At 47.1% G+C, this 22,852-nt stretch overlaps 1 pseudogene; it reads right to left on the bottom strand.

Annotated features, from left to right (window-relative positions):
* Nucleotides 1-1,794: 1,794 nt before the first annotated feature.
* Nucleotides 1,795-22,272, bottom strand: LOC100594901 (annotated as a pseudogene).
* Between the last annotated feature and the right edge of the window lie 580 nt (nt 22,273-22,852).

Genomic DNA, 22,852 nt, shown 5'->3' with positions numbered 1-22,852 from the left:
TCCCTTGTACCTTGTACCTTGAAGAGAGTTTCATCAGATATAATATCCTTAATTTGCACTTTCTTCTTTTTAATGAGTAAATTGTATTTTATTTTATTTTATTTATTTTATTTTATTTTATTTTATTTTTTGAGATGGAGTCTCACTCTGTCGCCCAGGCTGGAGTGCAGTGGCACGATCTCCGCTCACTGCAAGCTCCGCCTCCCAGGTTCACGCCATTCTCCTGCCTCAGCCTCCAGAGTAGCTGGGACTACAGGCGCCCACCACCATGCCTGGCTAATTTTTTGTATTTTTAGTAGAGACGGGGTTTCACTGTGTTAGCCAGGATGGTCTTGATCTCCTGACCTCATGATCCATCCAAGGAGTCTCTCTCCCTCCTTGTGTTCTAGTCTGTGAATGGCTCACACTTGAACTTAGTGTAGGCTCCTAGTGGGAGGAGCAGGGGTGGCAAAAATCCTCATCATGTGGAAAAACATAACCCAAACCTCTAGGGGTTTCATAATTTTCCTCTTGCTTCTAAAAATATAGTCATGCCTTATGGGGTGTTATGTGCTTTATATCTTAACATTTTCCACTTGCTGCTTCTTGGTTTGAGGGGGGAAATGCCAGCATGTGGCAAATGGTGAATAAGACTGGTGGAAGCCTCAGGGCAAGGCCTTCACTTCCCAGTGACACTGTTCCCAATTTCCTCCAGCATGAGCTGAGCCTCCTCAGGCTGTGGCTGTGCAGCAGACAGGGTGTGAGGAAACCCTGGTTACCCAGGATGGCACTGAGTTCTAAAAGGCAAAGGTTATGTGGTGAGGGGCCTGGCTGAAGACCTGGTGTGGTACTTTTGTGAGCAGTGGCACAATTTGAGGCTGGGTAGGAGACAGGTGCAGGGCCTAGCTCCCCAAAAGACCAACAGATAAACTGGGGCAGAGAGAGAGATTCCAGTGTAACCGGGAAGGCTGCAGATGATAACAACTATGGCTGCTGATTTGGCATCAAAGATGTGGCATTGTCAAAGCCATAATTGTTGAGAATGGCACCAACATGCTGCAGCTGGAGAGAGTGGGTGACCAACATTTTGAAGTGGCATAGTTGTCTGGGGTAAATACCCAAGGTTCGTTGCCTCACACCAAGGGAACTGAGGATGTGGACACACAAGAAGTGGGTTTAGGAGTGGAGGTTTAATAGGCAAAAGAAAGAGAAAGGAAAATAGCTCTCTCTCCTGAGAGAGAGAGGGTTGCCAGAGTGGAACTTCTGGTTTTGTGGTGAAGTGCACAGGGTTTTATAGGCTGGCTTGAGGAGGCAGTGTCTGATTCACATACGGCCCAAAGATTGGTTGGACCAGGTGTGACATTTACATAGCGCTGGAAGAAGCTGGCCACCCCACCCTAATCTTCTTATTATGCAAATGGGTTTTCTACTTTACTTGCGCCGTGTTGTCTGCTCCTTACTGTACACGTGGTTAGAAAGGAAAAGGGAAGATGGAGCCACCATGTTGAACATGCCTACCCCCCAGGTAGCCTTGTCCTATTGGCACAGCCGCCAGCATTCACCCGTGCAAGCTTCCAGCTTGCTTATCTATGTCTGCAGCTCGATTTTACAGGCTGCTCTTTGTTAGAAAAGAAATTATTTGGGGGCTGCTTTTCCTTAAAAGGGAACCTTACCAAGGGCTTCCTTACCCTAGTGCCTAAATAATTTCTTTTTAAATCCTGTATCAATTTGTTTGAAGAACAGATGACACTTTGAATGGCCCAGCCACAGCCCAGAATTTCAAGGGAAGACCTTGAATTCAAGGGAGACAATGTCTCACATAGCACATTTTTCTGTCCACTGTCTTGCTAGTCTGTTGTAGTTCTCTCTGTCAGCCTTGTAGGTGTGGGCTATCTCTAGCACCAGAGGATCACTGAGGTTGGGGATGCAGGGCAGTGAGCAGATGGACAAGAGAACTTTTGACACAGTCAATGCTGGAGACCACTGAGACCATAGGATGTCGAAGCAGATGCTGCCATTGCTATTGATATTGGGGTGATAAATTTTGGTTGTGAAAGCAAGCTTTGGGGGCTTGAACAGGCAATCCGTAGGAAAGTGGATGGTCAGGAAGAAAACACCTCCTTGGCAAGGACTGTCATTATTACCCAGAGGCCCCGTGGAGCACTGGGCAGGAGGATCTGTCTGCAAGTTGGTTAATTCCTTCTGGATCCACTTTAGTGCCACCCTACCCCACTGCTGGGGGCTGGGGTGGCCCAGCCACACTGCACTTTCTATATATAAGTTTTTTGAAAATGCTGCTTCACTGTTACCTTGCCTTGTATGTTAGTGCCCATCTAATTCAGTTGCTTTTGTAACTTGTTCCACAATGATGCCTGGAGACCTGAGTATGTTTTGTCCTTAAAATCTAATAATTTTACTAGGATATTGTCTTGAAATTGAGCATCCTGGTTTAATTTTTGCTGCCACTTTATGGGCTCTTTCAATGTGCCTCATCACATAAGTAATCTGTCATTTTCATTTTTATAAATGAAGTCTCCTAGATTGTTCACCTGAAAGCCTGATTCTTCTTTAGAGAAAAAATGCTAAAAAGCAAAACAAAACAACAAAAAAAAAACAAAACATTATATATCGCATTACAATTTTTATTCAACAAATACAGAGATTCCTAAAATAGTTAAAACAAAGTAGAAAACAACTCTGGTGTTATAAGGGCAGTAGGTTCATATGCCCACTGTGCAGTAATAGACCCACACACTAAGACAGCAGTTTGCAACAAAGAATTTAATGATCACAGGGCAGCCAAGGGGAGAGATACGAGTAGACCCTCAAATCCATCTCCTCAAGAACTTCTGCGTTAGGGTTTTTAAGGGGATTGTGGAGGGTGACGGGTTGGAAAATTAAGGTTGTTGATTGGGCAGGGGAAGGGGGATGAAACCATTAGGATTTGGAAACTGCATTCTGAGTCAGTTCCTCAGTGGGGTCCTTCAGACCAGCTGATGTCAGCAGTTTCACTGGTACACAGGATCTGAAAGAATATCTCTAACGGGAAACTTAACATTTCATAATGTCCAGGTTGTTATCTACAGAACAGTTCAGGAGAACTGTAATCTAGGGCCTGCCTGATTCTAGCACAAAGAGCACCAAACAACTGTGAGGAAGCAGGTCCAAGAGCAGGCTGCTCTCAAGAGTAATGCAAAATTGCTGCAAGCTTGTTTATTTTTGTTTCTCCCCTTCCCTTCTTCCCAGATTAATTTTATAAAGTTTATAGGGACAGTTTCAATGGCTTCAACACAGTATTGCCAGGTAAGGACTTGAACCCAAGAGGTGGAAGTTGCAGTGAGTCGAGACCAAGCCACTGCTGCACTGCCCAGTCTCAAAAAATAAAAATAGAAAAAAAAAATCAGGCCAACACCTGTTGACACACATTGCTAGGAATCCTTTTGGGAAAGCAAATGAGCTCACGGAACACACGGAGGCCATGGTGGGCAGCAATGTTAACTAGTTCTGTTCATGGTGTCCAGGGTACAGGCCTGAGGCTCCACTTGCCACCTCTGCCCAAAGCCATGTCTCTGCTGCTCCCCTCTTCTCCACACGGATTCCTCCCCACATGCCTCCCCTTTTCTTGGGCTGCTGACATGTGACACCACCAAGGTGATTGCTCCTCCCCACAGCTTCTCTCCTTCCAGGGACTTCACTTCTTGATCCTTGCTCCATAGTGAGGCATGACCCAGCGGTCAGCCCAAGGTCTAGCATGCGAATCAGAGACGTGATGGTTCTTTGGGATTCCAGGGATCTACCTGGAGAATAGGTGAAAGTAACAAAAGTTTTACATACCAATATTCAAAACTGCATCAAACTACCAGAAACACTTGCCACTTTCAAAGATAGACTATGCTAAGCAGCTCCAGGTGTGTGCCACCATGCCTGGCAAATTTTTGTATTTTTAGTAGAGACTGGGATTCACCATGTTGGCCAGGCTGGTCTCAAACTCCTGACCTCAGGTGATCCACCTGCCTTGACCTCCCAAAGTGCTGGGATTATAGGAATGGCTCTTGACTCTAACCGCAAGGTCACTAGCTCATTAGATCATTTCCTGAATATCTTATGCTTCAGGCATTGGCCATCTCTTGGGTTACCATTGTCGTAAGTCAAAAGCCTCCACAACCAAGGCCCTTAAACATGGGATAGCCTGTGTAGGGCAGAAGTATAAAGAATATAGAGAAGTGAAGCACAAAACTTGTTGCATTGGCTAGGAATTGAACCAGGGTCTCCTATGCAGGAGGTGAAAATTCTACCACTGGACCACAAGTCCAGCTCTTATGTGTGGTCCTGGAGAAACAATTGAAATACAATACTGAAAAAGACGGAAATTGTTCCAAAAGAAGCTTTTTGCAGTATTGACTAAAAGCTAACAGTAGACATCCAAAACCAAGGTTTTTATAGAATACTTTTACTAGACAAAACTATAAATATTAAAATAGCTTATTTGTCTGATCAAACTTTAATTCCGAAAAAGGCTCTTTCCAGCTGCGTAACAGACTCCTATAGAAAAAACATCAGAAATTCATCCAGGTTCCTTGTTTCTGATCCTAAATCTTCAATTTAGGACCTCAACCTCAAACTGTTGCCTTAGTGGCTCTGGGAAGGAAGCACTAACTGGCAGCATAGGTAAGTAAAGTTTTAATCTAGGGAAGAAATAAGAAGCAGAATCAGAATTAGAATTAGAAGAAAGAGGAAATATGCTATACCAGAATATCATAGGCAAAAAAAAGATGAAGAAAGAGGAAATAAAAGGACAGAAGGTAATGCTAATGGAGTTAGTTATTTGTGGCTGTTTTTTGTAAAAGAGTAATGATCAGTCTTGTAATCATTATAATACTATTATTTGTCTGCTTTCTAAAATGTATAAAATATTCGAAGGAATATATGATATAAAAAGATTAATAATGCTTGCAGTCAGTGTTTCATTGTTTGGGAGAATCCAGTTTCCTCAGTTAATACACTTTCGTGTAATAGCTGTGTAAGGGGTAACCTGGTTTAAAGACATATTAATGGCTGAAATATTAACATATTGGTCTTTTGATGAAGTTCAAATAGAGAGATTTCTTTCTCCAATTTTCCCTGGAAAGATTAAACTGAAGAGAAAAATGTGGAAAGTTTGCCCCACATGTTGGGTCTGGGAGTCATTATGACTTTTTCAAAGACAGGAGTTGTGTGTGACATGGAATCATGCTTCTTCTCTAGTTGAGAAGCCAAGCTAGGTCCAGGCTGAGTCATAAACTTGAACCCAACAAGGAAATCACCCTTCACATTGACCTTGCAGAGCTTTGGCTCTATCTGTTCTCTGCCCAACACCCAAGACACATACTAGTTCTGGCCAACAAACCTTCACATATTGTCTGTCAACCAGAGCTACATTTATTCCCAAATCTCCTTCTAAAATACAAACCTGTACTTTCTACTCTCAACTCCAAAATTTACAAGAGGCCTCATATGTATCTCAGAGTCACAGATGCTAAAACTCAACACACCAGTGAGTTCCCTGTCAGCGTTATGTACTACCCTCTACCTCAATGTTCAGCCCCAAGCCAGCATCTCCCAAAGAGTAGTGTGCTTTCGTGGGTGTTTCAACAGATCACTAAAACCTGCTTCTACCCCTGCCCAGACACTTATCCTCACTGCTATGCATCCTGCTGCTCAAATCAGATCTTGATATCTTCTTTAAACACTCCCAATCTCCCAACACAACAATTTATTTCCAAAGAATTATAGTATTTAAATTTATTGGACTCTATACAGACTCATTCCCATTTTGTTACTACGCTGGTCCATCCATCACCTTCATTAACATAAGTAGATCAAAAACTGGCCTCTCTACAGCCAGTCTTGTCTATTCCAACCCATTTGCCACAGTGTATCCTGAGTGACCTTTCCACAGTGTAAATCTGGACATACCTGTAGCCTTAAATCATATCTACCAACATAGTAGCCAAGCAACAGCAATCTCTTTTCCTTTGGTCATTAGAGTCCTAGAGACCAAGGGGATGTTGGGAAAAGAATTACCATGGATCAGCTCTCAGAGGCAGTGGGTTCTGGACTCATGCTGGCTTTGATACATGTACATTGGAAAAGCTCAAGTACCTGGCAATACTTGGAGATTAGGAAGAAAGGATGAAAATAAATCACTGCGCTAAATAACATGACAATAATCACTTATACAAAAATTTTAAATATAAGGGATATTTAAAGATTTATTAGTTTATTATAGCTTTATAGTTGGAGAGTGAAGAAGAAAATATCAAAGCTTTTTGTCTTAACAAAATGGTGCAGACAGATTAACATATATTGTCATCTATGATAACCAGTCAGCATAAAAAGTATTTAGAAAGGAATGGTTATATTCTCTAAGAGGTATATTCTGATGTCATGTTTTTTTGCTTTAGAGTCTATTAATATAGCTACCTTTTTGTTAATGTTTTCAGTCAAGCTCGTTTTCTCACCTTTCATTTTCAACCTTTCTCTCACTTTCTGGTTTAGATACAACTCCTAAATACATAGTTAATTTTAAAATCCAGTCTAGCAGTATTTCGGGGTTTTTTTTTTACTGGATAATTTGGTCCACTTACATTTAATGTAATTGTTGATATATATTAATTTTAAATCTACCATCTTTATTTTTTTCTATTTGTTCTGCTTGTTCTGTTTCTATTTCTTTTCCTGTCTGTTTTGGATTGGTTATTTTAAACTATTATAACATTATATGTTTTTACTTTTTTATATGCTTTGCTTCACTTTTTTCCTTATTGTATTTCCTTTAATTGTATTTCAGTTGCTTGAATTGTATTTCCTTTAATTGTATTTAAGTTGCTTCTATTCTTTTGTGGTTACTTTAAAAATTACAATCTTAATCCTTAATTTTTTTTTTTTTTTTGAAACAGAGTCTCACTCTGTCTCCAGGCTGGAGTGCTGTGACGCGATCTTGGCTCACGGCAACCTCTTCCTCTCGGGTTCAAGTGATTCTCCTGCCTCAGCCTCCCAAGTAGCTGGGACTACAGGTGCAGCTAATTTTTGTATTTTTTTAGTAGAGACGGGGGTTTCACTGTGTTGGCCAGGTTGGTCTCCATCTCTTGACCTCATGATCCGCCCACCTCAGCCTTTCAAAGTGCTGGGATTACAGGCGTGAGCCACCGTGCCCAGCTAATCCTTAATTTATTGAACATAGTAATAATTGATACCCTTATCCTCATCCTGGAAAATATATGGATGTTGGAATACTTTTATTCCATTTAGTCTCACTCTATATATATGCTGTTATCATTTATTAGGTCTCAGTATTACTATTTTTAAACCCCAGAAGACTAGACATATGTTTTATGTAGTTAATGTTAATTTATATTTATCAACATATGTGCTGCTATCTTGCTCTTTATTTCTGCTATGTCTCTGAATTTCCATATGTAATCATGGCCCTTCTGCCTGAGAAACATCATTTAGAATTTCCTTTTGTGTTGGTCTGCTTGTGAAAAACTGTTTCAGCTATTTTTCTCTGAAAGTGTCTTTATTTTGCTTTAATTATTGGAGATTATTTTTAGTAAGTATGTAATTCTGGAGGCAGTTATTTTCTTTCAGCATATTGAAATATTTGCATTTGATTGTTGCTGTTCAGAAGGCAGCCAATTGTCTCGCTGCTGCTTATTTGAATGTAATCTTCCTTTTTTTCCTGTTTTTTGTCTTTACTATTTTTGTCTTTGTTTTTTTTTTTTAGTTGTCTGCAATTTTACTATTCTTTCTTTAGTTATAGAGTTCCCTTTATTTATCTTCTTTGATTGGTAGGCCTTCTAGAATCTGTTGACTTTGAGTTTCATTTTGTCTGGAAAACTCTCAAGTATTATCTCTTCAGTTATTGCCTCTATTTTCTCTCTCTTCTACTTTTGAGCCTCTAACTAAAAAAAAATAGACTTTCTCACTCTATTTGCTATATTTTTGTGTTTGTGTATTAAATATTATTTTTTCTCCTTGTTATATATTCTGAATTTTTTTCTTCTTCCCCATCTCCCACTTTACTAGTTCTCTTTTCAGCTGTGACTGCTCTCCTGTTAAACTCTTCCACTGAGCTCTTAATTTTGTTTTGTTTTTTTTTTCTGAATTTCTATTTGCCTCTCTCTAAATCTATTCTGTCATTTTTTTGTTGTTTCCAATTGGTGTGTAAATTGTTAACAAAACACTTTTCTCCTTCTGCATGATAATTTGACCTTAATTAACTTTCTAGCTCTGTCCACCTAGAGCCTTCTAATGACAAAATGTCAACTATATTACTAAGCAAACATTGCATATCATAAAAAAGACTCCTAACTGATGGACTACACTTGGACTGGGAAAACTAAGTAACTGGAAGAAGCCAGACTTTGAGCTTCTCTGAATGCAGTGACTCCTATAACTTGCTTACACCTGGCATAGGCATTGGAAACTATTAAGTTCTTACAAGAGATAATGGCTCCAGGATGGTGCCACATGCACCTCAGCTGTCCCCAGGTAGAGAGTGAGGGGTGGAGAGTCAAGAGACTATCTCCTAGGTACTGTGTGGACTGCTGCTGCAGGGACTGCTCCTATAGAAATATCATGCCTGATGCTGCCCTGATAGCAAGCTATAATTCTTATCCTACGTCTCTCGGATTAATCTGGTGTCAAGTATGGCCTCTGAGTTTCTTGTGAGCCTGAATGTTAAGTTGAAGCTAAGAAAACATCCAAGTGGGCAAAATTCTTCCAAATTTTTGTTTCATGAATAATGTGGACATCATTGTTTTGCAGTCTTTCTAATATATCTAATATTTGGGGGCTTGATTTCAACTGCCTGACATGTCTGCTGGTTTTCACACCTGGTTTAGTTTCTTTGTGTTCCTTATTATTTTTGAGTATGTGCCATATCTTGTATCTGGAAAAATATTTTTGGAATAATCTGAGATCTACAATGAAAGCTTTCTTGCCCCGCACCTGGGGGTACTTCCAACCCAGAACCACCTTTAACCTAGTAAAAGGTGTGAAAGATGCTCTGAACTTAAACTGTGTAACATAAGGGATGTTTCTTTTACAGTTCATTTTTATCCCAAGATTACAGAAATTTATGGTCCTACCTTACTGTTGGATTATTCTCCTGATAAACTCCCCAACTTGGGCAGACTCTGGTCTTCTATGTCTGTCCCATTAGTCACAGAAGGCTGTCAAACCCTAATATGCAGGTCAGGAAATGCCCTTAGCCAAAAAATGGTTTCTCTACTTGCTTACGGCTCTGGGTTCCAGTTTTTCCTTTACTTCAGGCCTCATAATTCTTCAGTGTTAATCATCATCTTGATGCTTTTAAGAATATTTGTTTTCTATATTTTACCTAAATAGTTTAGTCACTGTTACCAGAAATGTATCATCAACTTTTAAAATATACTAAATGCTCAAAAAAATAAAGTCACATTTTACTGCTCTGGCTCTGACTTGAAACTAAGTTGATGAGGCCATGAGCTGGAGCACAAATAAGTCCCCCCACTGTGAAACTGTCAGGTCACCACAAATACAGATTTTATTAGCAACGCAGAATTTTTCTTTTCCCTCTTAAGTCATCCAGTGACCAATCGGTTCTAGGCCACAAGATCAAAAACTCGGGTCTCAAAATCTAACAACCCCCAGCTGGTAATCTCATACATGCTCAGATTTTACTTTGTAAAAGAGAATCAAGCCACATCATATAAAATTAAACATCTATTATTTTTCTTAATAGTCTAATAGAGATATACATTTGTGTATGTTGGCCTGAAATTGGGCTAAAATTTTCACAAATGGAAATCAAGAATGTTACCAAAGAACTATCAATGCCAACTTTAACTATCTGAATCAAATGGCATAGCCTAGTTTCCTCTACAACTGACAGCACACTCTTTGGTATTTTGGTATTTTTCAGTGTCCTTGAAATTTTTAACTACCCACTAAAGAATAGGTCACATGGAATTAATAAACAAAGGGCTTCAGTTTCCATCAAGCACCTTCAAGTGACAGGAATAGGGATTTAAATAAAAGGATCTGAGTCAGCACAGGAAAGTGACTGTGCTGCCAAAGTGACTCAAACTCAAAAGGACAGGATGAGACTTACTCAGAACTTCAAGGAAGTGTAGAGAAATTATCCACCACTTTTTATCCTAAAGATGCCTTTGTGGTTGTGACCCTACAGTGGAATGATTTGGGGATCCTTTCCAACAGGAAGGACATCTTAGACTGAGGGAACCCAAGAAACTTGACTTCTATCACCCTTGACCATCATAAATCCCATGCAACAGGTCCATGCATTATCTAATGTTGACTCTGGGAATGGTCATGGTCATTGTTTCCTATTTGAACGGTTGTCACGTTTCCTGCTTCAAATGATATCCAGAAATGATGGCTTGGGACCATATTTTCAATTTTTAGGTGGCAAGTAGACTCCAGAGACATCACACATAATAAAATACTTGGACATTGAAAGGAAACAGTCAAGTCTATGACTTACAAGCTTATAAAGATCCCTCAGATGAGTTATGTACACAGATTGAGAATCAGAAAAGGAAGGATGCTCTCTCAGGAGATAGAAAAACCAGATAAAAGGAGCAACTGAAATTATCTGACCCATCCTCTCATCGCCTATGTAGAAGAGAAATTCTTACTTTATCTAACCAGTAGATAACAGACAGCCTCTTTCATTCTGGAGCTACCAAAAAGAAAAATAAACTGTGGTTTGGTTCAGTTCCCTTTTGACCAGTATGTCCTTGAAATTTTGAAAACATTTTACTCTTTTTTCTTTCAGTGTTCCAGTGTGGATAATTTCATTTGATCTATTTTCAAATTCATTTTTTAGGCCGAAATTTGCCAAATATTGGCAATTTCATATGATTCAACTTAATATATTAACCTAATGTGCAAAATTCAAATTTGTTTCTATACTACTAAATAATATCTCCCTGAAACGCTTTGCCAATTTACTCCTATTGACAGTGTATGAAAATATCCATTTCATTTCATCCTTTACAAGGTGCTATTATCAATAATTTATACTTTTACCCATCTGGGAAGTGAAAAAGACATTTAATTGTCTTGACTTGCATCTCCCTTATTACCGGTTAGTTTAAATTTCTATTCTCCATTCATTTTTCTGTTTTCTTTTGTAGTACCTACTACTTCTTGATATCTTTATTTAAGCTTTATATATTTACTTTCTACCTGTTAATTGTTGTAATCACCCACTAAAGAGTAAATTCTGGCTGGGCACAATAGCGCATGCCTATAATCCCAGCACTTTGGAAAGCCCAGGTGAATGGATCACTTGAGGCCAGGAGTTTGCAACCAGCCTGGCCAACATGGTGAAACCCCATCTCTACTACAAATGAAAAAATTAGCCAGGCATGGTGATGCATACCTGTGATCCCAGCTATGCAGGAGACTGAGACACAATAATCGCTTGAACCCGGGAGGCAGAGGTTGCAATAAGCTAAGATAGCACCATTGCACTCCAACCTGGGCGAGGAAAAAGAAAAAGAGTCAGTTCCATCAGAGCATGGATTAAGTCTCGTTCACCACTCTAGTGCCTAGAACATTTAATGTACTCAACATATAATAGTTAAATGAATGAATGAAAGTTAGACTGTAGGGGTGTCCATGAAAGTAGATATTAGCTCAGGTCCCAGAGATTGACTCCTCTTTTCCTGGTTCTCACACTTCAAGCTCTGTTAAGTCTGGAGGAGGTATTTTGTCTTTAAAAAGATACAGCTCCAGATTACCCCTTTGGACCAGTTCCTGTTCTTAGGTCTCAGACTTCCTCTATTCATAAATGGTGGATACATATGATTTCCTGTGACGTCTCTTTACATTATGACCGTAATGAGTGTTGATTTTTAGTTCCTGATCCCCTCATGTAATGACTGTTCAATTAATGACTTTTAGCCATAATGGCTATTATAAAGTTATGTCACTTTTTGGACAACTCCTCTTTTATTATAATGATTTGTCACCCCAAAATAAATAAACATGCTATAAGAAATTATATTTTGACGTCATGGTTTCAAGCAGACAATATATAGAAGGATGTGTATGAATGAATGTTTAGGGAAGTGGCCAAAGAGGGGCCCACCCTCTGTAATCTGCTTTTTGATGCTAAGGTGAGGACTCTGCAAACCATATCTTTTTTTTTTTGCTTGCTGGCTTTATTGGTTTCTGTCAATAAGGGGTGTTAAAAAGAGACTGAAAGGCTGGAGGAGGGATATAGGTCTGGCTGCTTCCTATTTTGTTTCTTGTTTCAATTAGCATCATCCCAGCCATAATTTGTTTACTCTGAGAGTGGTCGTTGTTTCCAGTTTCATTTCTTTTCTTTTCTTACAATCCCGGAGCCAGCCTCATGGCCCCCTCTCAAAGGCATGAGCATCAGCCAGTGGACACCTCTTCTTCAGAGGTCTGAGTCCCTGCTATCCTAGGCACTTCCTCTGAGTTCCAGGGCCACCAGCAACCTCCTTCTCAGAAGCCAGCCTCCCAGTTATATGCGGCCCTTCATCCAAGTTACCAAGTTCTAACAACCCAACCCTTTTACCTTTGTTTCTACAACCCTACGGTTGATCACTGCTTCGCTTTCTACACTTACCATCTCTGTGTTACATCAGTTCCCCTTTTGCCTTCTTAGACCTACAATACCTGTTTAATTCCTTGTGTTAAATTCCCTCTGGTATACTGTTCATTTTCTTTTTTTTTTTTTTTTTTTTAAGACAGGGTCTTGCTCTGTTACCCAGACTCAAGTGCAGTGGTGCAATCATAGCTCACTGAAGCCTTAAACTCCTGGGCTCAAGTGAGTGTGCCTCCATGCCCTGCTGATTTTTATTTTTTTTAGACACAATGTCTCACTCTTTTTCCCAGGCTAATCTTAAACTACTAGATTCAAGTGATCCTCCCATTTTGGCATCTCAAAGTGTGGAGATTACAGGTATGAGCCACCACACCCAGCCCATTTTCCTTTTAGACCCTGAATGACACACAGTACTACTCACCAATTTACCTGACATGACCATTTGTAGTCAGAGAATATTGTGTGAAACAACTTTGAATTGCATGACTGTATTAGTCTGTTCTCACACTGCTAATAAAGACATGCCTGAGACCAGGTAATTTATAAAGAAAGAGACTTAATTAACTCATAGTTCAGCATGGCTGGGGAGTCCTCAGGAAACTTACAATCATGACAGAAGGAGATGCAAACACATCCCTCTTCACATGGCAGCAGCAAGGAGAAGTGCAGAGCAAAAGCAGGGAAAAGCCCCTTATAAAACCATTAGATCCTCTGCCCGGCCGCCCCGTCTGGGAAGTGAGGAGCGCCTCTGCCCGGCCACCCACCGTCTGGGAAGTGAGGAGCGCCTCTGCCCGGCCGTCCCGTCTGGGAAGTGAGGAGCGCCTCTGCCCGGCCACCCACCGTCTGGGAAGTGAGGAGCGCCTCTGCCCGGCCACCCACCGTCTGGGAAGTGAGGAGCGCCTCTGCCCGGCCACCCACCCTCTGGGAAGTGAGGAGCGCCTCTGCCCGGCCGTCCCGTCTGGGAAGTGAGGAGCGCCTCTGCCCGGCAACCCACCGTCTGGGAAGTGAGGAGCGCCTCTGCCCGGCCACCCACCGTCTGGGAAGTGAGGAGCGCTTCTGCCCAGCCACCGACCGTCTGGGAAGTGAGGAGCGCCTCGGCCCGGCCACCCACCGTCTGGGAAGTGAGGAGCGCCTCTGCCCGGCCACCCACCGTCTGGGAGGTGAGGAGCGCCTCTGCCCGGCCACCCACCGTCTGGGAGGTCAGGAGCACCTCTGCCCGGCCACCCACCGTCTGGGAAGTGAGGAGCGCCTCTGCCCGGCCACCCACCGTCTGGGAAGTGAGGAGCACCTCTGCCCGGCCACTCCGTCTGGGAAGTGAGGAGCGCCTCTGCCCGGCCACCCACCGTCTGGGAAGTGAGGAGCGCCTCTGCCCGGCCACCCCGTCTGGGAAGTGAGGAGCGCCTCTGCCCAGCCACCTCATCTGTGAAATGAGGAGCGCCTCTGCCCGGCCACCTATCGTCTGGGAGGTGAGGAGCGCCTCTGCTCGGCCGCCCCGTCCGGGAAGAAGTGAGGAGCGCCTCTGCCCGGCCGCCCTGTCCGGGAAGAAGTGAGGAGCGCCTCTGCCCGGCCGCCCCGTCCGGGAAGAAGTGAGGAGCGCCTCTGCCCGGCCACCCCGTCTGGGAAGTGAGGAGCGCCTCTGCCCGGCCGCCCCGTCCGGGAAGAAGTGAGAAGTGCCTCTGCCCGGCCGCCCCGTCCGGGAAGAAGTGAGGAGCGCCTCGGCCCGGCCGCCCCGTCCGGGAAGAAGTGAGGAGCGCCTCTGCCCGGCCGCCCCATCCGGGAAGAAGTGAGGAGCGCCTCTGCCCGGCCGCCCCGTCTGGGAAGTGAGGAGCGCCTCTGTCCGGCCGCCCCGTCCGGGAAGAAGTGAGGAGCGCCTCTGCCCGGCCGCCCCGTCTGGGAAGTGAGGAGCGCCTCTGCCCGGCCACCCACCGTCTGGGAAGTGAGGAGCGCCTCTGCCCGGCCACCCACCGTCTGGGAAGTGAGGAGCGCCTCTGCCCGGCCGTCCCGTCTGGGAAGTGAGGAGCGCCTCTGCCCGGCCACCCACCGTCTGGGAAGTGAGGAGCGCCTCTGCCCGGCCACCCACCGTCTGGGAGGTGAGGAGCGCCTCTGCCCGGCCACCGACCGTCTGGGAAGTGAGGAGCGCCTCTGCCCGGCCACCGACCGTCTGGGAGGTGAGGAGCGCCTCTGCCCGGCCACCCACCGTCTGGGAGGGGAGGAGCGCCTCTGCCCGGCCACCCACCGTCTGGGAGGTGAGGAGCGCCTCTGCCCGGCCACCCACCGTCTGGGAGGTGAGGAGCGCCTCTGCCCGGCCACGGGGGGGGGGGGCCGGCCACCCCGTCTGGGAGGTGAGGAGCGCCTCTGCCCGGCCACCCACCGTCTGGGAGGTGAGGAGCGCCTCTGCCCGGCCACCCACCGTCTGGGAGGTGAGGAGCGCCTCTGCCCGGCCACCCACCGTCTGGGAGGTGAGGAGCGCCTCTGCCCGGCCCCCCACCCCCCCCCCACCGTCTGGGAGGTGAGGAGCGCCTCTGCCCGGCCGCCCCGTCCGGGAAGAAGTGAGGAGCGCCTCTGCCCGGCCCCGTCGGGAGGTGAGGAGCGCCTCTGCCCGGCCGCCCCGTCCGGGAAGAAGTGAGGAGCGCCTCTGCCCGGCGGGGGGGGGGGGGCCGCCCCGTCCGGGAAGAAGTGAGGAGCGCCTCTGCCCGGCCGCCCCGTCGGGAAGTGAGGAGCGCCTCTGCCCGGCCGCCCCGTCCGGGAAGAAGTGAGGAGCGCCTCTGCCCGGCCGCCCCGTCCGGGGAAGTGAGGAGCGCCTCTGCCCGGCCGCCCCGTCCGGGAAGAAGTGAGGAGCGCCTCTGCCCGGCCGCCCCGTCCGGGAAGAAGTGAGGAGCGCCTCTGCCCGGCCGCCCCGTCCGGGAAGAAGTGAGGAGCGCCTCTGCCCGGCCGCCCCGTCGGGGAAGTGAGGAGCGCCTCTGCCCGGCCCCCCGTCCGGGAAGTGAGGAGCGCCTCTGCCCGGCCGCCCCGTCCGGGAAGAAGTGAGGAGCGCCTCTGCCCGGCCGCCCCGTCGGGAAGGTGAGGAGCGCCTCTGCCCGGCCGCCCCGTCCGGGAAGGAGGAGCGCCGCCCGCCCCCGTCGGGAAGTGAGGAGCGCCTCTGCCCGGCCGCCCGTCGGGAGGTGAGGAGCGCCTCTGCCCGGCCGCCCCGTCGGGAAGAAGTGAGGAGCGCCTCTGCCCGGCCGCCCCGTCGGGAAGTGAGGAGCGCCTCTGCCCGGCCGCCCGTCGGGGAAGTGAGGAGCGCCTCTGCCCGGCCGCCCCGTCCGGGAAGAAGTGAGGAGCGCCTCTGCCCGGCCGCCCCGTCCGGGAAGAAGTGAGGAGCGCCTCGCCTCTGCCCGGCCGCCCCGTCCGGGAAGAAGTGAGGAGCGCCTCTGCCCGGCCGCCCCGTCTGGGAAGTGAGGAGCGCCTCTGCCGGCCGGGGGGGGGGCGTCGCCGGCCCCCGTCTGGGAAGTGAGGAGCGCCTCTGCCCGGCCACCCACCGTCTGGGAAGTGAGGAGCGCCTCTGCCCGGCCGCCCCGTCTGGGAAGTGAGGAGCGCCTCTGCCCGGCCCCCCGTCTGGGAAGTGAGGAGCGCCTCTGCCCGGCCCCCCGTCTGGGAAGTGAGGAGCGCCTCTGCCCGGCCGCCCCGTCTGGGAAGTGAGGAGCGCCTCTGCCCGGCCCCCCCGTCGGGAAGTGAGGAGCGCCTCTGCCCGCCCCCCGTCGGGAAGTGAGGAGCGCCTCTGCCCGGCCGCCCCGTCCGGGGAAGTGAGGAGCGCCTCTGCCCGGCCCCCCTCCGGGAAGGAGCGCCTCGCCCCCCCCCGGGGGGAGCGCCTCGCCCGCCCCCCGTCGGGAAGTGAGGAGCGCCTCTGCCCGGCCCCCCGGGGGGGGGGCCGCCGGCCGTCGGGAAGTGAGGAGCGCCTCTGCCCGGCCCCCCGTCTGGGAGGTGAGGAGCGCCTCTGCCCGGCCACCCCCGTCTGGGAAGTGAGGAGCGCCTCTGCCCGGCCGCCCCCGTCCGGGAAGAAGTGAGGAGCGCCTCTGCCCGGCGCCCGGGGGAAGGTGAGGAGCGCCTCTGCCCGGCCGCCCCGTCCGGGAAGGAAGTGAGGAGCGCCTCTGCCCGGCCGCCCCTCCGGAAGAAGTGAGGAGCGCCTCTGCCCGGCCGCCCCGTCCGGGAAGAAGTGAGGAGCGCCTCTGCCCGGCCGCCCCGTCCGGGAAGTGAGGAGCGCCTCTGCCCGGCCCCCTCGGGAAGTGAGGAGCGCCTCTGCCCGGCCGCCCCATCTGGGAAGTGAGGAGCGCCTCTGCCCGGCCACCACCGTCTGGGAAGTGAGGAGCCTCGCCCGGCCGCCCCGTCTGGGAAGTGAGGAGCCCCCCCCCCCCCCCCCCCCCCCCCCCGCCCGCCGCCACCCGTCTGGGAAGTGAGGAGCGCCTCTGCCCGGCCCCCCGTCGGGAAGTGAGGAGCGCCTCTGCCCGGCCACCACCGTCTGGGAAGTGAGGAGCGCCTCTGCCCGGCCGCCCCGTCCGGGAAGTGAGGAGCGCCTCTGCCCGCCCCCATCTGGGAAGTGAGGACCGCCTCTGCCCGGCCGCCCCGTCCGGGAAGAAGTGAGGAGCGCCTCTGCCCGGCCACCCCATCCGGGAAGAAGTGAGGAGCGCCTCTGCCCGGCCGCCCCATCCGGGAAGAAGTGAGGAGCGCCTCTGCCCGGCCGCCCCATCTGGGAAGTGAGGAGCGCCTCTGCCCGGCCACCCCGTCTGGGAAGTGTGGAGCGCCTCGGCCCGGCCGCCCCGTCTGGGAAGTGAGGAGCGCCTCTGCCCGGCCACCGACCGTCTGGGAAGTGAGGAGCGCCTCTGCCCGGCCACCCATCGTCTGGGAAGTGAGGAGCGCCTCTGCCCGGCCGCCCCGTCTGGGAAGTGAGGAGCACCTCTGCCCGGCCACCCATCGTCTGGGAAGTGAGGGGCGCCTCTGCCCGGCCACCCATTGTCTGGGAAGTGAGGGGCACCTCTGCCCGGCCACCTATCGTCTGGGAAGAAGTGAGGAGCGTCTCTGCCTGGCCGCCCCATCTGGGAAGTGAGGAGCGCCTCTGCCCGGCCGCCCCGTGTCTGGGAAGAAGTGAGGAGCGCCTCTGCCCCGCCACTCCGTCTGGGAGGTCTACAATGGAGGCCAGAAGCAATGTGGGGGCTGGACATGGTGGCTCACACCTGTGGTCCCGGCACTCTGGGGGGCGAGGCGGGTTGATCACTTCGGGCTAGGAGTTCGAGACCAGTCTGGCCAACTTGGCGAAACATGAAAAATACAACAGGCAAACCAACCAACCAACTCAGTGACAACAAAACAGGTCTACCCTGGAGTCATACTCTAATTTTTTCTATTTTCCTCCCTTTCTGATCCTTTATCCCACTTTCTTTTTCTTCCTCTTCCTTCTCCCTCTTCTTTGTCGAATAGAGGATTGAGTTATTATCACTGATCCACATAAAGTCCCTCTCTACCTTATTTTAACTCCCACCCCCCATTTCTATTCCCCGATTTCCCATGTGTAACCTTCCTAATATGTTTGATACGCATCTTTTTGTTTGTATGTATTTTTAGAAAATGTTTATTGTTTTTGTGTGCAAAAAAAAATTAATAAAAAAAAAAATAAAAAAAAATAAAAAAAAAAAACCGTCAGATCTCGTGAGAACTATCATGAGAACAGCATGGGGGAAACCGCCCCTACAATTCAATTACCTCCCACTGGGTCCCTCTCATTATGTGGGGATTATGGGAACTACAACTCAAAATGTGATTTGGGTGGGGACACAGCAAAACCATATCATTCTGCCCCGGCCCCTCCCAAATCTCATGTCCTCACATTTTAAAACACAATCATACCTTCCCAACAGTTCCCCAAACTTTTAACTCATCCCATAATTAATGCAAAAGTCCAAGTCCAAAATCTCATCCAAAGGCAAGTCCCTTCTGTCTATAAGCCTGTAAAATCAAAAGCAAGTTAGTTACTTCCTTGATACAATGAGAGTACAGGCATTGGGTAAATACAGCCACTGCAAATGGGAGAAATTGGCCAAAACAAAGGAACTACAGGCCCCAGGCAAGTCCAAAATTCAATAGGGCAATAATTAAATCTTTAAGCTCCAAAATAGTATCCTTTGACTCCATGTCTCAAATTCAGATCACACTGATTCAAGAGGTGGGCTCCCATGATGTTGGGCAGCTCTGACCCTGTGACTTTGCAGGGTGCAGCCCACTTCCTGGCAGCTTTCACAGCTGGCATTGAGTGTCTGAGTCTTTTCCAGGTGCATGGTGCAAGCTGTCAGTGGTTCTACTATCCTGGGGTCTAGAGGATGGTGGCCCTCTTCTCATAGCTTTACTAGGAAGTGTCCCAGTGGGGACTCTGTGTTGGGGCTCCAACCCCACATGTCCCTTCTGCACTGCCCTAGCAGAGGTTCTCCATGAGGGCTCTGCCCTTGCAGCACACCTCTGCCTGGACATCCAGGTATTTCCACACATTCCCTGAAATCTAGGTTCCCAAACCTCAGTTCTTGTCCTCTGCACACCTGAAGGACCAACACCATGTGAAAGCTGCCAAGGCTTGGGGCTTGCACTCGCTGAAGTTATGACCCAAGGTGTACCTCGGCCCCTTGTAGCCATGGTTGGAGTGGCTGGGACACAGGGCACCAAGTTCCTAGGCTGTACACAGCAGGGAGGTCTCTGACATGCCCTGAAGACCTTTTCCCCATTGTCTTGGCGATTAACATTTGGTTCCTCATTACTTATGCAAATTTCTGCAGCCAGCTTGAATTTCTCCTGAGAAAATGGGTTTTTCTTTTCTACCACATAGGCTTCAAATTTTCCACTTTTATGCTCTGTCACCTCTTGAACACTTTGCTGCTTAGAAATTTCTTCTACCAGATACCCTAAATCATCTCTCTCAAGTTCAGAATTCCACAGATCTCTAGAGCAGGGGGTAAAATGCTGCCAGTCTCTTTGCCAAAGCATAACAAGAGACCTTTCCTCTAGTTCCCAACTAGTTACCATTTCCATCTGAGACCACCTCAGCCTGGACTTTATTGTCCATATCACTATCAGCATTTTGGTCAAAGCCATTCAACAAGTCTCTAGGAAGTTCCAAACGTTCCCATATCTTCCTGTCTTCTTCTGAGCCCTCCAAACTGTTTCAACCTCTGCATGTTACCCAGTTCCAAAGTTGCTTCTACATCTTCAGGTATTTTTACAGCAGTGCCCCACTACCCAGTACCAATTTACTGTATTAGTCCATTCTCACACTGCTAATAAAGACATACCTGAGACCGGGTAATTTATAAAGGAAAGAGGTTTCATTGACTCACATTTCTGCATGGCTGGGGACACCCCAGGAAACTTACAATCATAATGGAATGGGAAGCAAACGCGTCCTTCTTCACATGGCAGCAGTAAGAAGTACAGAGCAAAGTGGGGGAAAAGCCCCTTATAAAACCATCAGATCTCGTGAGAACTCTCTCACTATCATGAGAACAGCATGAAGGTAACTTGTCCCATGATTCACCTACCTCCCACTGGGTCCCTCCCATGACATGTGGGGATTATGGGAGCTACAATTCAAGATGAGATGTGGATGAGGACACAGCCACACCAAATCAATGACATATTTAGATGAACCCAAAATACTGTTTTTCATACACATGCCAAGCAAAGTGAATGAGAGGGTTGCATCTTCTATGACTCTTCAATCTGCTGTACATGTTCACCATTTCAATATTCTATAAAGCCTTTTTGTGTTTAGCTTTTGTTTGGTCAAAGCCTTAAAGTAAAGGAAATTATTAATCACATTAAATTTGATATTGAATGCTGGTCTGGCACTGAATCTTCACTGACTTTGAAAGAATAATCCCCTCCCAGTCCTCCTCTATTGACCATCACCTACAACCAAGTCTCCTCTTCCTCCTTTGATGAATACAATAAAAATTCATATGTGAAAACTGTATTTATTTTATTTTTATCTATTATTTACATAAATTTAGTTTGTTTAATCTGTATGTTTTCTATCTGTTGGGTATCGGGTTAATTTTTCTCTTTAGAATAACAAAAACTTTTTATTCACTTCACATATTTTCACTTAGTTGTAAGATTTTCCAACATAAATTAAAGTCATTAGGCAAATGTTTGTGTACAAGACACACAGATACAGAAACTGCCAGGACAGACTCTAGTAACTTCCATACTTCTAATTTTGCATATAAGCTGTCTTCAGGATACACAAAGACTGAGGGGAGAGAAGATGCTAAATGTAAATAATATACATTTATTTATATATTCATTATCAAGCATGTATGATCTGAATGTCTTTGTAAAGCAATACACAAATAGAATAGGAACGTGACATATTTACTTCCCCAGTTGTAGTGTAAGCATCCTCTAAAAATGCTTACACCACAATTGAGGAAGTAAATATATCATGTATATAATGAATAGACTATAAAAAAGAACACATGGGACAGGTACGATGGCGCATACCTGTAATCCAGAACTTTGGGAGGCCAAGGCAGATGCATCACTTGAGGTCAGGAGTTTGAGACTAGCCTGGTCAATGTGGTGAAACCCCATGTCTATTAAAAATATAAAAATTAGCCAAGCGTGGTGGCACAGGCCTGTAATCCCAGCTACTTGGGAGGCTGAGGTGGAAGATACCCTGAACCTGGGAGGCGGAGGTTGCCATGAACTGAGATCACACCACTGCCCTCCAGTCTGGGTGACAGAGTGAGACTCCATCTCAAAAAAAAAAGAAAAAAAGAAATGAAAAAGCAGGAACACATGATAGGGTAGTCTGAGCTCTCTACAAATAGGAATGGTAACATAGACAAGGAGTAATTAGAGTAGGCTGAAAAAAAATCAAAAGATCTTGAAAAAGATCCTGAAGAAATTTATGAAACTAAGTTGACTAAGGGAATAAGGAAGCACATGAATAAATACAGCAACATTACCTAAATTCCCTTTCCGTCATCTCTCCGTCATCTTCTCCCACCTCTCCTAACCAACCCACAGAGATTTAAAAACATCATTGAATTTTTATCTAAATCTGATGGAGGATGGACAGGAAGAGAATTACTGATTACTCTCAGTCAGGATTCATCCTAGCAGCAATTATTTGTAATTTAACTGAAATAAGTCCGTTTGACTAAAGAGATAGCTTGGAAATCACTAAAATGAGAAAGGAGATGTTTCAGAGAGTATGCCTTCTATATGTGAATGAAAGAGAAATCACGGCCAGGCACGGTGGCTCGCGCTTGTAACCCCAGCACTTTGGGAGGCCGAGGCGGGCAGATCACGAGGTCAGGAGATCAAGACCATGGTGAAACCCCGTCTCTACTAAAAAAATAAAAAAAAATTAGCCGGGCGTGGTGGCGGGCGCCTGTAGTCCCAGCTACTCGGAGAGGCTGAGGAAGGAGAATGGCATGAACCCGGGAGGCGGAGCTTGCAGTGAGCCGAGATTGCGCCACTGCACTCCAGCCTGGGCGACAGAGCAAGACTCCGTCTCAAAAAAGAAAAAAAAGAAAGAAAAAATTACCCTTAAACTCACTGGTTTCAGGAAGTGAAGGTCCCACAAATATGACACACAGGAAATTGCCTTTCCACATGTGAGTTTTCTGAACTGAACCAACTGCCATCGATTTGCACTAGTAAGACAGTATTCCTAACCAAAACAGGGAAAACAATGATATGATCCCAAGAAGTCCTTGCACTCCCAGACTTCTAGTCTCATCTGTTTAATTTGTCATTGTAGGGATCAAGAAAAAGCTTTCCCTTCTATCCTCTGAAAGTTTGCTGAAAATGGACTATAGACAAATTGATAGAAGAAAAAGCCATACAAAATGTATTTAACATGTATAGCTCAGGGGAATTAAAGGAGGATGATTACCTAACAACCCAGTAAGGTCCAAATGTTTATATACCCTTCCTCATAGAGAAAGGGGAGATGAAGGTTGTAGCAGTAAATGGTTTTCGGGGGGAATGAATGAACCCAAAGAACAGTGATCTGGGACAAAGTTCCTCTGAGCTCTGGGGTCGGTGGCCAGAAGGTGAAGGACAGAACTTTACTGTGAACAAAGGTTGTTTTATTATGCAGATAAAGCCTCTCACATACTCTCTCTGAGCTGCCCTTGGAGGAATACATGAAAAGTCTGTCAGGGCAAGGTGAGGACTCCTAGTTTCTTCTCTTGTGGTTAATCTTCCCTGGTTATTTAATGA

The sequence above is a fragment of the Nomascus leucogenys genome, chromosome 12 (assembly GCF_006542625.1).
Source record: "Nomascus leucogenys isolate Asia chromosome 12, Asia_NLE_v1, whole genome shotgun sequence".
NCBI classification, from domain to species: Eukaryota; Metazoa; Chordata; class Mammalia; order Primates; family Hylobatidae; genus Nomascus; species Nomascus leucogenys.
Note: the sequence above shows the minus strand (reverse complement) of the source record. Positions and strands in the feature narration are given on the sequence as shown.